The following is a 12,730-nucleotide window of genomic DNA, read 5'->3' on the forward strand; positions in this document are numbered from 1 at the left end:
CAGAGGGGCTGCCAAAACTGTCATCAACCGGAGTCAAGCTTATCATGACCGGGGTGATGCCAACAACCTTCACAGTGTCTTTGTCTTTTATCTGGTCAGCTCTGTGAAGAGTGAAGTAGTCCTGGAATTCTGGGTCAAAATACTGAAGACTGAAGTCATTTGAAATCCCAAAAGTATCCTTCACAACACTCTGCAGCTCCTCCAATGTTGGTGGGATCCCTGATGGAAGAACCAACTTCTCGATTTGGTCATCAATAATTACACGAAGCTTTGCCTCCATCTTGTTCAACCTAGAATAAAATGTAAATGGGCAGAGTTAAATTTCCCTTCAATTAAATAAAATTAGTTATTACTTTTCATTTATACAATAGTTGAGATATAAAACTATAAAACAAAAAGCACACTTCAACACACCAAATGTTGCAAATAACAAATACTTGGGAGATGTACATGTTATCAAGTTTTTGTTGTTGTCGTTTTGTTTTTTTTACCTATTATGCACAGCAGATGTAACGTTTCAGGGTTACCAAGCGTTTTCTTCCCACATTGTAAGAAGCCAAGGGCCACATGTCACCAAGTTTCTGCTGCTCCAAAAGACTGATCTTGCCAGTGTCCTCCAGTTGAAAAGATCTCAGATGCTCTACATACCATGCAGCAAGTAACTTCACAATGAAATATACACAATTGTCCAAAACGACTATCTGTATTATCTCAGCAAAGTCTGGTAGTCCACATGTTGAACCATTAGACAGGATCATCCCAGCAGTGTATCTTGTTCCACTGTAGGTGACAGTGGTGGCAAGCTGCACACAAGTCAGAGATGGTGATCTTGCTCTTAAATCTGCCTGTATGTCTGGATGCAGCACATCTACAGGCATTCTGGATATTTTTGTGACAAGCAGGGCAGGTTTCACCTCTTTTGATTGCATGTGGTATGCCATCATCATTTGATGCCTTGTAGAAAGGGTCAGCAACACATTTTTGAAATTGTTAGTGTGTCTCACAACTTGCTTGAAAAATCTGTGTTTCGCCTCAAAGCGCATTGTCCATACTCCAACCAATGGCCCATATTTTTCTATTACAGCAGGGTAGTGCTCCAAAAAATGGTGTTTTGGTGTGAGCCTTTGATCAGGAAAAACTTCCAAATATCTGACACAATGTTCAGATATTTTAAATTCAAGGTAGGCAATACTTTGTGTTGTGTGAACAGGGGCAACCACTAACTCAACAATGTCCTTCAAAGTCAGAAGAAGTTGCCAAACAGGATCATCTTCAGGTACACGTAAACCAACAAGGAGAGGCAACAAACGTATTAGGGCCCAGTTTTCATGAGCATTTCCTCCCACAGTTTTGCGACCAGCAAAATTTGAAGGGATTGCTTGTGGACTGTTCAATTTGTCTGAGCCCTTATATGGAAAACATGTGATTATATTATTCAGTTCAGTCAAACTGAAGTAGTGCTTCTTCAAAAAAAACTTGAAAACACAATGCTAACTCTCTTGGCACTATTCCCTCAAAAAGGTCATGAAGGACATCTGGTGGGTATCCAGACACAAAGTGAAAATTATTAAGTTGATCAGTTAATGGACATGACCGCTTCAAGCCAAAATGAGGCACTAAATTTGGATTTTCTTTGACAGCTTGTACGTGTAAATCATAGTCATCCTTTTTTCGAAGTGGGAAGACCCCAGACCGTACTTCATATGTCTGGTACTCTGAAGAATGTCCAAGGCAAAATCTACAAACATATGGCCCGTTAAAACTTTCAACAAGTCCACTAATTGCATGAGCACCAAGGTTATCAGCTACAACACAGTGTAGGGCGCCTTTAATATTTCTCCCTAAACATGAAATAAAAACCCCCTCCTGTTCAAGAGTGACAAGATCTTTCAAAAGTGGATCCAATACTACTTTGTATTCAAACTGTTTCACATCAACAGATTTGCAAAGTAAAGCTAGTTGTATTGATGTTAAGGCAGACTGTAATCTCAATGGCAAATTGGCCAAAACCCAATAAACTGCAGTTATTTTATGTTTTTTTCGAGAGGTTCCTAATGGGTTACACACCTCAAATTCATCAACATAAATTATTATAGAGAGTCTTGTTTCTTCTACAGCATAAAAGTCATTGTCCTTAAAACACGTACCATCAAAAATGGACTCAAAATGCCCAGTGCTACTTGAGCACCTCGAAAAGGCTTCCACTGCAATATCTTTGTTCTTCAGTACTTCTTGCAAAGTCTTTAGAACTGGTACATATTGAAAGCTCTTTTTTTGTTCAGCATCAAGAATATATTCAATAGGATCCACAAACTGGAAATGCTCCTTAAAGTACTTATTTCTCTTAAAAGCTGAACCAAGTGGCCCGCCTGCTCCAAGAGCTCTGCTAATGGGATGAGAGCTGCACAACTGTTCAGCCAAGTCCTTTATGATAGTGTGGTCAACTGTGCATTTGTTAGATTTCAGTGCTGAATCAATTATATTTTTAACCGCCTCCACAGATGCTGAAGAAGAAATATAGAAGAGATCTTCAACCAAAGCATTAATGCACCTCACTGAAACATTGTAAGTGCTTTCTAACTTGAGTAGAAGTAAGCCAAGTCCTTGAAGAACAGTACAAGATGCACTTTCTGGATCAACATCACTAGAGCATTCATCACTGTTGAGTTCAGGGACATCAGAATGGTCAGTGTTCTGACTAGGATGACTTTCCAAGACTTCTTTCTTAAAATCAGTTAAGGAACAACATGTATGTCTCCTGCCTTTGTGCTTTAGAAATGTATTGTATATATTTGTGCGAAAGTCACATCCATTAAAAACGCAAAATACAGTTTCGTGTCTCTTCAAGTGATTTCCTATATGCTGAAAATAGTCCTTCTGAGTAGAGCAAAAAGCAGTGCAAGCCAAACACTTAAATGCAGTGATCACTCCAGGCCTTGGACTCTCTTCAGCGGTATGGTATCTGGACAAATGTGTGCGAAGGGCTCCTTGTGTTTTAAATGTGCAAGGACAACTGCCATACAGACGTGGCTGGTGCTGTCCACGACCAAATGTTGCGTGTTGCAATCTGTAATGACGTAGAAGATTCCCCTTTGTAGTAGAAAAAGATTTGCATATTTTACACTGCCATCCCATTTGCCAGGTCCTAAAGTGATGGAAAAATATATATCTAAGAATCTAAATAGTTTTTCATGACAAATGTAAGAGCATGGGTATCTATACACATTTGATGTTGAGATTATAGAGAAGAAGAAAAAAATCCTACAAATAATAAGCAATTATTTTCTACTTATTGTTTTTACAAAAACAAATAAGTTAGATTAAGTGGGGTCAACTTGGTAATTTCATGCCGCTTCAAAACCATTTCAAAACCATTAGTTTAATTTAATATAACATGTTATCACAACTTACTTTATAATGCACAGTCTACATGCTGATCAGGTGAATTTAAGTTGAGGGATCTTCCATTACCTGAAAGGAAAGCAACATTATCATTAATCTCAGCCAAACCGATTTACTCACGAACAAATAAAACACTGAAAAAACCCCAACAATAACATTTTTAGGTTGTCTAAGTGACTTATACATTACGTTTAAACTGAGTAGCGAAACCACGCGGTGATCTGAAAATGATGTGCGGGGAGTTGTGCCGTTCTCAGCGGCTTCAGTGACACTCGAGCTCCCGGCTTGCTATCGAGCTGGTGGGTAGCAGATGCTCCGAAAACGTCGAAGCACTTTTGCAAACATGCGATATCTTGATAAACCGAGCAGATATTTGATGTTTACACAGCTACTTTCGCGCCTGAAAATATGTTAAAAGTTTATTTTGTGACCCAGAAAGATTACTAAGAGTAATTTTAAAACTTAGTAGCGGCCGCCATTATTGGAAACTGGAGTTCGAAAAACTGACTGTGGCTGACAAAATCACTCACGACTGACCGCAAAACCTTTTCATGAACTTTTAAACGTGGATGAAAGACGTTAAAACTCATCGGAATATACCGTTGATATTTTTTAATACGGTAAAACATGTGGTTAGTTAAAGCTGTTCAGTAACACAGTCGTGAAGGCTTGGAAAGTGACCTTGTGCTAGCAGTCCACTAACTGCCATTTGTGTAAAAATACGATACTATCATTACAGTGATGATTATTAATAAAATTTCGACGTATCATACTGTTTAAAACCTTTACTCAAAACCGATATACGTTATTGTTTAAACCGTGTCTTATATTTGAACAAATTAAGAAGTCTTACCTCTGACAAAATGGAGACGTCCACTCATGAAGCGCGTGTGTCCTGCACGTGGCACAAAGGATTATGGGCGGAAGTGTACAATGATTAAAATGAAAATGCTTTCATCAGTTAAATCTATTAGATTTCTTAAATTTTTTTTAGTACTCAAACATTTTTTTAAAATCTACTCAACAAACCATTGCTGAATTTACCCCAAACAAAACTGTGTAAATTTAAATAACTGAACATCTCAAAATTGTTGAATTTTGCTTAGATTTGATTAAAACTACTCATACACGTTTTTACTGAGTAATAATTACTATTACTCTCCTATTAGATTCTAATTAACCCCAATCACAGTTTTTACAGTGTAGAGAACCAGTTCCCAGTAGGTAAATTCCTTGAAATTGTTTGTCCGCTTGCCTATCAATCAAGCTTATTGATTCCACTTGTGCTACAATCAGCTGATTTTGGTTTGTTGCTTGTTCCTCTTGACATATTTGTTTCTGTATTGTTCCCTTACCAGTTAATGCAATCAGTATTCAATTAGACCATCTAAGTGAATTATAATCCTTCTCCATATTTAAGAGCTATGACCACCATTGCAGCACCATTACTAGGTCTTCAGTAATTCTGTTTGCTAGCTTACAGCTAACATCTTTTCAGCTGAACGCACTGCCTATTTGATAATAAACAAAAAATACAGGTAAGACTATTAAGAATGTCAATTGCTGTCACTATTAAAAAAACACAAGTGGGACATTCTTGATTCTTCTCATAGACTACAATTTTATAAGTCACAAACATTGCCAGCCATTTTCCTGTTGATATACACTTCATTCAGAGCTATTTTTTATCCTTTTACTCCCAGTTCTCAAGAGTAGAATACTAGTTGCAAATACAGATAATAATTATAAAAATGATCATGTACCCCATTCTTTATGTGAGGCTCATAATAGGCTGAAGTAATGAACTTGTAGTCATGGACTTCATAATTGCACGACTTAATGTAAGTGTGGCTTCTAATGATAAAGTACTTCTGGTGGTAAAATGCAATTAGTGGGGGTACCATCCAATCTAGCACAGCTGTCATACTAACATTTATGTGGGTTATAAAGTTCAAAAATATGAAGACCCAACTGGTAAAGACACTTTACTAATTATTAATTGTTTCAGTGTCCTCTGGTTGTTCAGTTAAGTCAAACTGAGAATGTTTTCTTCATTTTCTCATAGTAAACCTCTGTTTATCATTAAAAGTTCAATTGGCTGACTCTCGGTGGAAATGTTATCCATATCACACTAATGAGTTCCTAGACATTTTTGTTCTAATTAATGCTACTAATTCCTGTTAATTAATTGTTGGTGAGGCTCGCTCCATCTGCTGAGTTGAGGAAAGTAAAATTGGGTCATTATGAAAAACAACTTGGTGATATCGAAATATGGGTCTATTTTTCCTCACTAATTTGTTAAGCAAAATGCCTCAGCAGTCTGCTAAGTAGCAGATGAAAGCTAATGTTTGCAGTGGCATCTATTTTGCATAAAAAAGTCATCCTGTTAAATAGTTTATCATATTTATGGATGGGAAAATGTAAAGCAGTGAATAATGCCAGTGGCAGTCAAATGGATTCCGAGTATTATCCTAGTCCAACGCCGAAAAAACCTCACACACAAAACCCAGAATAAATATCATTGAAAGATCACATTGCAAAATATGATTCTAAAATGTGTTCCCCAATAATTACCTTAATCTCAGAGATTGTTAATTGGACAAATAAACAAACAATGACAATCTGCTAATATTTGATGCTGACAATGAGAAACAATGCTGCCTGATCGTGATCAATCTTGTGGGACATTGTGAGGCCAAGCTAAATTTTAAAGGGATGGCTTTGTATGCTATTTACTCACCATTCATTGTATTCAGTTTAATTCAAAGGGTTATATTCAAACAGCATGAAGTGACATTGGTCTTCATGCTGTTTGAGCTTTTTATCTTAGATTCAGCCTTGGCCTTTTAGATGTGTACACTCTGGCTATGTGCAAATATTTGAGGCAGAGATGTGTTAGAAACTGCAAGTCAAACCATTAACCTTCAGTAGAGGTTCTGCAGCATATCATACTGCTTCAACTTGTGTTGTGGCTTGTGGTTAAAGAACAAAACACAGTGACCAAAAACTCATGTGTAATGCAAAGTACTTTTGTTACACTTGAATTTAATGTAACCCATTGCTGTTTTTGTTAAATGGGTCGTGAGCTGTTTACTGAACCCTGTGGTTGTTTGTGAGGCATTATTCTTTTGAGGATGTCAAACCTTTTCACGTGCATGAGTGACCAAAATTTTAACTGGTTGGTATGTTCTAGCCAATTTGAGCCAGAAGTCCACAATCCATAAGATGACAGAATGACAGGCTACTCATGACTTTTGATGATGCTGCTGGAAATGACTTTGCTGTAATGTATGTTGTTACACAATACCAGAAAAAAATTGTACAATTCTGGAGGCAGGTTTGCATAAATTTTCTTTATGCAAAGTCCATGCTCCCTGGTGATGTAAGTCCTCTTTAGTGTTCTCTACAAAATGTATCACGGAAATGACAGAATGCACTTCGCTGTGTTTTTAAAACAACTTCCCAACCATGCAACTGGCACAGCACATCGGGTCTCACATAATATGCAGGTAGACATGGTTTTTCTTAGTAAGATTTCATTGTCAGAATAAACTGAACACCATAGTATCCATGCAGTCTTCATGGAGCTTTATGTATGCCACACTCGACATCTGGGGTTTTCAGAATTTTAAGACCTCACTGGCAAGAAAATACACAGAAATTCTGTTGCAGGCAGTCATTAAATTGTCTTAAATACCCTTTGAATTGCTCTGAGACCAATTAACAGTGTTTCATTGCTCAGAGATACAGTATGATCAAAACTGCATTTCCCTGTCTGATGGTATTGTTTAACAATTGCTGGAGCTATTAAAACTGGCACTGATGTGGAATATTAACTATAATCCTCTGAGATGTTACTGTGAGAGTAGTTTGTCAGACAGACAACAACAGCAGCTATCAGCCAAATCAACATTATGTTTATAATGATATTGTTTTGAGATCTCCCTCTTCTTCTGCTTTTATCTCTCAACTGAGGCAACTGTGTAAATGAAATCTTTGGGAACTATTTATAATTGTGACAAAAAAAAAATCCCCATCTATAACTAAAAAAAATCCACTTATGCATGCCAGAAAGTGGGTTTGTAATGAGACAGTAAAAAAGTATAATACAATAAACGATGCTGCAACAAGGAATGAGGCAGTCATAACCACAGACTGTACATAATAGTTGTGACTTGCTGTTTCACTGAAAAGTTAAGCCAATGGGGAAATGTCTTAAATCTACAATATTTCAAATGGTTATATAAAGGTCTGATTAAGTTTTGTTTCTAACAACAGGTATTCATTTTGGTAATTATGACTCCATGTAGAGTAAAATAGATTAAAAAAAAAAACAGGCTTTTGTTACTTTGTTATATTGTAACTAACAATTTGTGTAAGATTGTTGATTCCTTGGTTTTCATGCTACATCATGTCCAATGACATTCTGGCAGGTACGCACATCTAATATAGAGTCTATGCATATAACACAGTCAAACTTAAAATGATCATTTTATTCTCGGTTGAGCAAGTGAATCAAGTAAAGCCTAATGATTTTATTTATATCAGTAAGTACTTTGTCACTACCTAGTAACCATACAAGCTGTGAACATGATGGAAAATAATTATTCATTCATCCCGACTGATCATAGAATTTAAATCAAACGCACTTGGACATTTGACCTTGTCTCAAGGCCTACTGCTGTGCAATAGCAGAGATGCTGGAAACCTATAATACTGATAATTTTCTATTAAAATGTATATTGTGACTCAGTATTAAAGATCCTATTTGATGTATATGCCGTTTTTTTGATTTCTTTTATATAGTAGCATGGTCTAAAAACACTATAGTGTTTTAGTCCAGAAAGAAACTGGCATGTTGAGCATTGCAATGTTGTGAATTATGATGGACACATAATGCATTTATCATTGGGAGGGCAGTGTTCCTACATATTGCACCAGGTTTGAAGAGGGTAATGATTTAAATGCCAACATTTTTTCTGATCTGTTTCTGCTTCAGGGCCTTTTTATGACATTTCTTGCTCTACATTTGAATTAGTCTTTTTGATAAGAAGTCCATTTAGACAAGAATCTGAAACACTGAGTTAATCTATCAGCTAGAGCAAAAAAAAAGTAAAAGTAATGTCTCTTTTGTCTGTACCATAATGTCTCTTTTGTCCATATTGACATCTTGCTTGAATAAGACAAGTTGTAGAACAGTGATGAGTTATGTAAAAATGACATACATAAAGAAGAAGGTTGTCAGTTCTCTTGTGGGCTGCCTCAGGCTGAATTTCAAAGAGTAACTTAATACCAAGCTGAAAGACTATTTTAGTTATTTCTTCCTGCTTTAAAGAGTGCTAACCCTTCATCATACTCCATCCATCCATCCTTCCATCCATCCTCTTAGCTGCTTATTTAGCTGGATCATCCGGAGCCTATAGCCCATGTTCAATTCTGTGAGAGACAGGGTACTACTTATCGAGTGTATGGTTGGTCAGCGTGCTTGCAGAGCTGCACACTCTCATTATGAGAACTTCGACAACAAGAAGTTAAAAAAAAAACAATAGTTATTTAATAAGTGTCATCATTTATTCTAATTTTATTTGCAAGGAAGATATCTGCTATTTTAAATAGTCACAGATAATCAGTACCAAAGCCTATCTGGAGATATGTTTATATATGACTGGTGCCTCATATAGTGCATATTCCACTTATTTGCAGGAATAGTATAAGCAGTTGTAAATAAATATTTAACATGTGGTGCGACTAATGATGTGACGAATTGAAGTTCCAAACAAGCAAACTGCTGCTGTGACTGTTTTACATATGGCATCAGGCATCTCACTGCATGTTAAATAGACATAACATTTAAGGAGAAAAGTATTGTATGTGTGTCTGAAAGTGCTAAGCTGAGCAAAGTCAAAATGAAGCCAAGAGAAATCCTTCCTACGGATCAGCTTCACAAAATAAACACTTTCCTATCTATGTTCACAGACCAAATATTCAGTGGATATAATCTTATACTTGACTACTTTACAAAGAAATGATTGTCCTCCTCTTAGTACAAAGCTTAGAGCTACAGTATAAAATGTATCTATTAATCTCCCTCAAGTGAGCAGATTATCACTACCAGTAGCATCAGGGAAGGACAATAATGCAGTGTTGCTTGAGTCTAAAGTAGCAGCATCGAAAGAAAGTCTACATAATTATTCAGCTGTTTCTGACACACCAATACAATCTACAAGGGCTCTAGATTGTGTCTCAGTAAGGTGACCTCTCCTTTGCTGTGGCAGAGCTTTAAAAAACATCCACATCTAGACCTGCCACAGCATACAAAGACTGCCTTTGTTCAATAAAACATTACATCAACCTGAGTAGTGTTTTAGAAAAGCGTAAAAGTGAATAAAACTACAGCAAACATAGAGTGGAAGCCTATTATTGAGTTCTGTGCAGGAGGCCTGCAAAGAGAGAGATTTGCAGCACACAACCTACAGTTTCCTGTGGCTTTTCAGGCTCAATGTAATCATTTGTGTTAAAGCATCAAAAGGAAAAACAGGAATAATGGGCATTCACGTAATGCTGTTTTTGTCAGGTGAGCATGTTGTGTGATTGCATGTTTCATAATTAAAAGAATCATCAGATGGCTTTCTGTCTATAATCTCTACATTTGTTGTAGCTTTAGCTGGCAATTTAAGCCTATAGAAATCACTGTGGCCCTATAATAACCACTGAATATTTCAAGGTGAGAATGTAGTCTCCAGTGAGAAATTGCCAGGAACCGCTCTTTAAAAAAAAAGTCACCAGTTGTTATTGTGAATTGGAAACTCTTGTAATGATATAATCAGTGTGACATTGGCATATAGACTGGTTTATTAATAATTAGTGAGCTATGGGAAATCATTATTGGAGGATTTAAATTCAGCCATGACTAAAAAAATGGTTATGCAAAGAAGGATTTTATTGTCTTTACTAATAAAACTGCACTTTACAGTCTGTTATGACAGAGGAATAGACCAGTGAACCTAATTTGCACATATTCCAATAATAAAATTTAAAGTAATGTGAATTGTAATGTTTAGTTAGAACATATAAAGTCATGCTTAGAGGTGGAGGGACACGCACAGATTTGTCACAGGAAAGAAGTTAATTTTCACTGTGGGTCTACTTTGTCTTCTTTAAATAAGACAAACAGGCGACATGAAACATTATTTCATTTGCATAGGTTAATTAAAAACAGTGTCTGACTTCTTTTTTCAGTGTTGATCCAAATACTAATTAAAAACCACAAGTAAGGTACATAAACTGATAATACTAACAGCTTTTTGCATGGGCCTTAGAGGATAATTATTTTTAAATCTTTAACATTGGTATTTCTGGTATCAGTATTATAATATGTTTGCATTATTTACTAAACAACAAAGACAGCGATCCACTTTTTAACTTACATAGTGCTATAGTCTAGTTACCTTGATGCTGAATTTATACTTAAATGAACAGATCTGGGTTTGTGTTCCTTTTATTTGAAGGGTCACTATATAGTTCTTCTTGTGAAAAGCAGAATCATAGTAAATGTGCTTTTAATTATATAGTGCTTTTCTCCTCTTACTGAGCACTCAAAGTGCACACTAGAGGCCACTTTCACCCATTCACACAAACATTCATACAGCTCTTTATTTTACATCTTTAAATGCTTTATACCTATCACACACACACTCATGTTCTGATGCATGTATTGGGGGCAATTTAGCAACCAGTATCTTGCCCAAGTGCACTTCAGTATGCGGAATGGTAGAGCTAGGGATCGAACCACTGACCCTCTTTACCTGCTGAGCCACACTTGCTTCATCCTGTGACTTCTCTTAGTGTCCTTTGTCAGAGTAAAGCTTTTTTCTTCAGCTGCATCTAAAAATTAAATTTTTGAAAAGTTAACTTGCAAAATTACAGTTGACCGTGTGACACTTATTCACATTGGACTTTACACCAGTGAACCCATTTAAGGGTTGTTAAATGGCCACTTGTCATTTGGTTATTTAGATGGAAGTGCAGTGAAGGTTAAAAACGAAACCTTTCAAAGTCACAGAAAATACTGTAGCATCCCTCCGACAGAAGACACAGACGATCAGCGTTCCGGTTACCGGTGTTTATTCAGAATAGTAACACGGGCTACTGTGGGCCGTAGCCAACGCCAAAACAACAGGGGAAAAGCGGGCTCTCCAGCAACAAAAACAACCCCCGACTCTTCCGCCACACACACACCCCCATTCTCTAACCCCCGCCCCCGAACACTCTCAGCCAACCACACACATGCTCTCTTCCAGACTCTATGTCATTGGTACCTGATCTGATTGACAGGCCAACCGGCCTCTAGACTACTGCACATTCAAGGACACTCAGTAAATCACCATGCTGCGGGTGTGGTCCAACTATGCCATAAGTAAGTGGCAATTCTGAACACAAAACACTGATAACACAACAGTCAACTAACTTGTAACCCAGTCCGTTACAGTACCCCGACCCCTCAAAATCCCTCGCCCACGAGGGCGGATAAAGTCTCTCAGATGGCCTGGTGGTCTATGGTGCCTCCTTGGGCGAAGGCGCCTGGAGGGAGGTGGGGGAGGGGCTACGTCCGAAGTGGCTGTGGGCCCAGGGCTCACAGGGCTCACAGTAGAGGCTGTCACAATGGTGGTGGCAGAGTCTGTAGGGGTGGAGTCCAGGTCCGTCTGCGGCCCACTTTGTTGTGCCAGTGAAGTGGTTGCACCATAGGGGGCCAGTCTGTCCCGGTGCAGGGCGACCCTCCGTCCCCTTGGGGGCAGTTGTACCCTATACACCACTTGCCCCAGACGTTCCAGAGCCTCACAGGGTCCAACCCAGTCACTGTTCAGCTTAGGGCATCTGCCCTTTTTCCTCTGGGGGTTGTACACCCAGGCCAGTTCCCCCACGTTAAAATGTCGGCCTCTGGAATGGACGTCATAGTTCCTCTTCTGCCGTGCCCCCGCACTTATCAGTTTCCTCCTAGCAAAGTCATGAGCAGACTCCATGTGATCCTGGAGCTTCCTCGCATAGTCAGGTCCTGGTTGGTCCCCATCAGCATCGGGGGGTCGGCCCATCATCATCTCCGCTGGAGTCCTGATCTCCCTGGCCAACATCAAGAGGGCAGGGGAGCATAAAGTGGAGTCTTGGACCGTCGAACGATATGCCATGAGGACCAGGGGAACATGACTGTCCCAGTCACGTTGGTGTTTAGCCGTCACTAGCGCCAGTTGCTCTGCCAGTGTACAGTTAAATCTCTCAACGAGTCCATCACTCTGTGGGTGGAGGGGTGTTGTATGGGTCTTATGGGAGCCTA

Source organism: Diplotaxodon limnothrissa, linkage group LG1, assembly GCF_057381915.1.
Source record: "Diplotaxodon limnothrissa isolate DT_005_m linkage group LG1, D_limnothrissa_male_GT1.1, whole genome shotgun sequence".
Lineage (NCBI taxonomy): Eukaryota > Metazoa > Chordata > Actinopteri > Cichliformes > Cichlidae > Diplotaxodon > Diplotaxodon limnothrissa.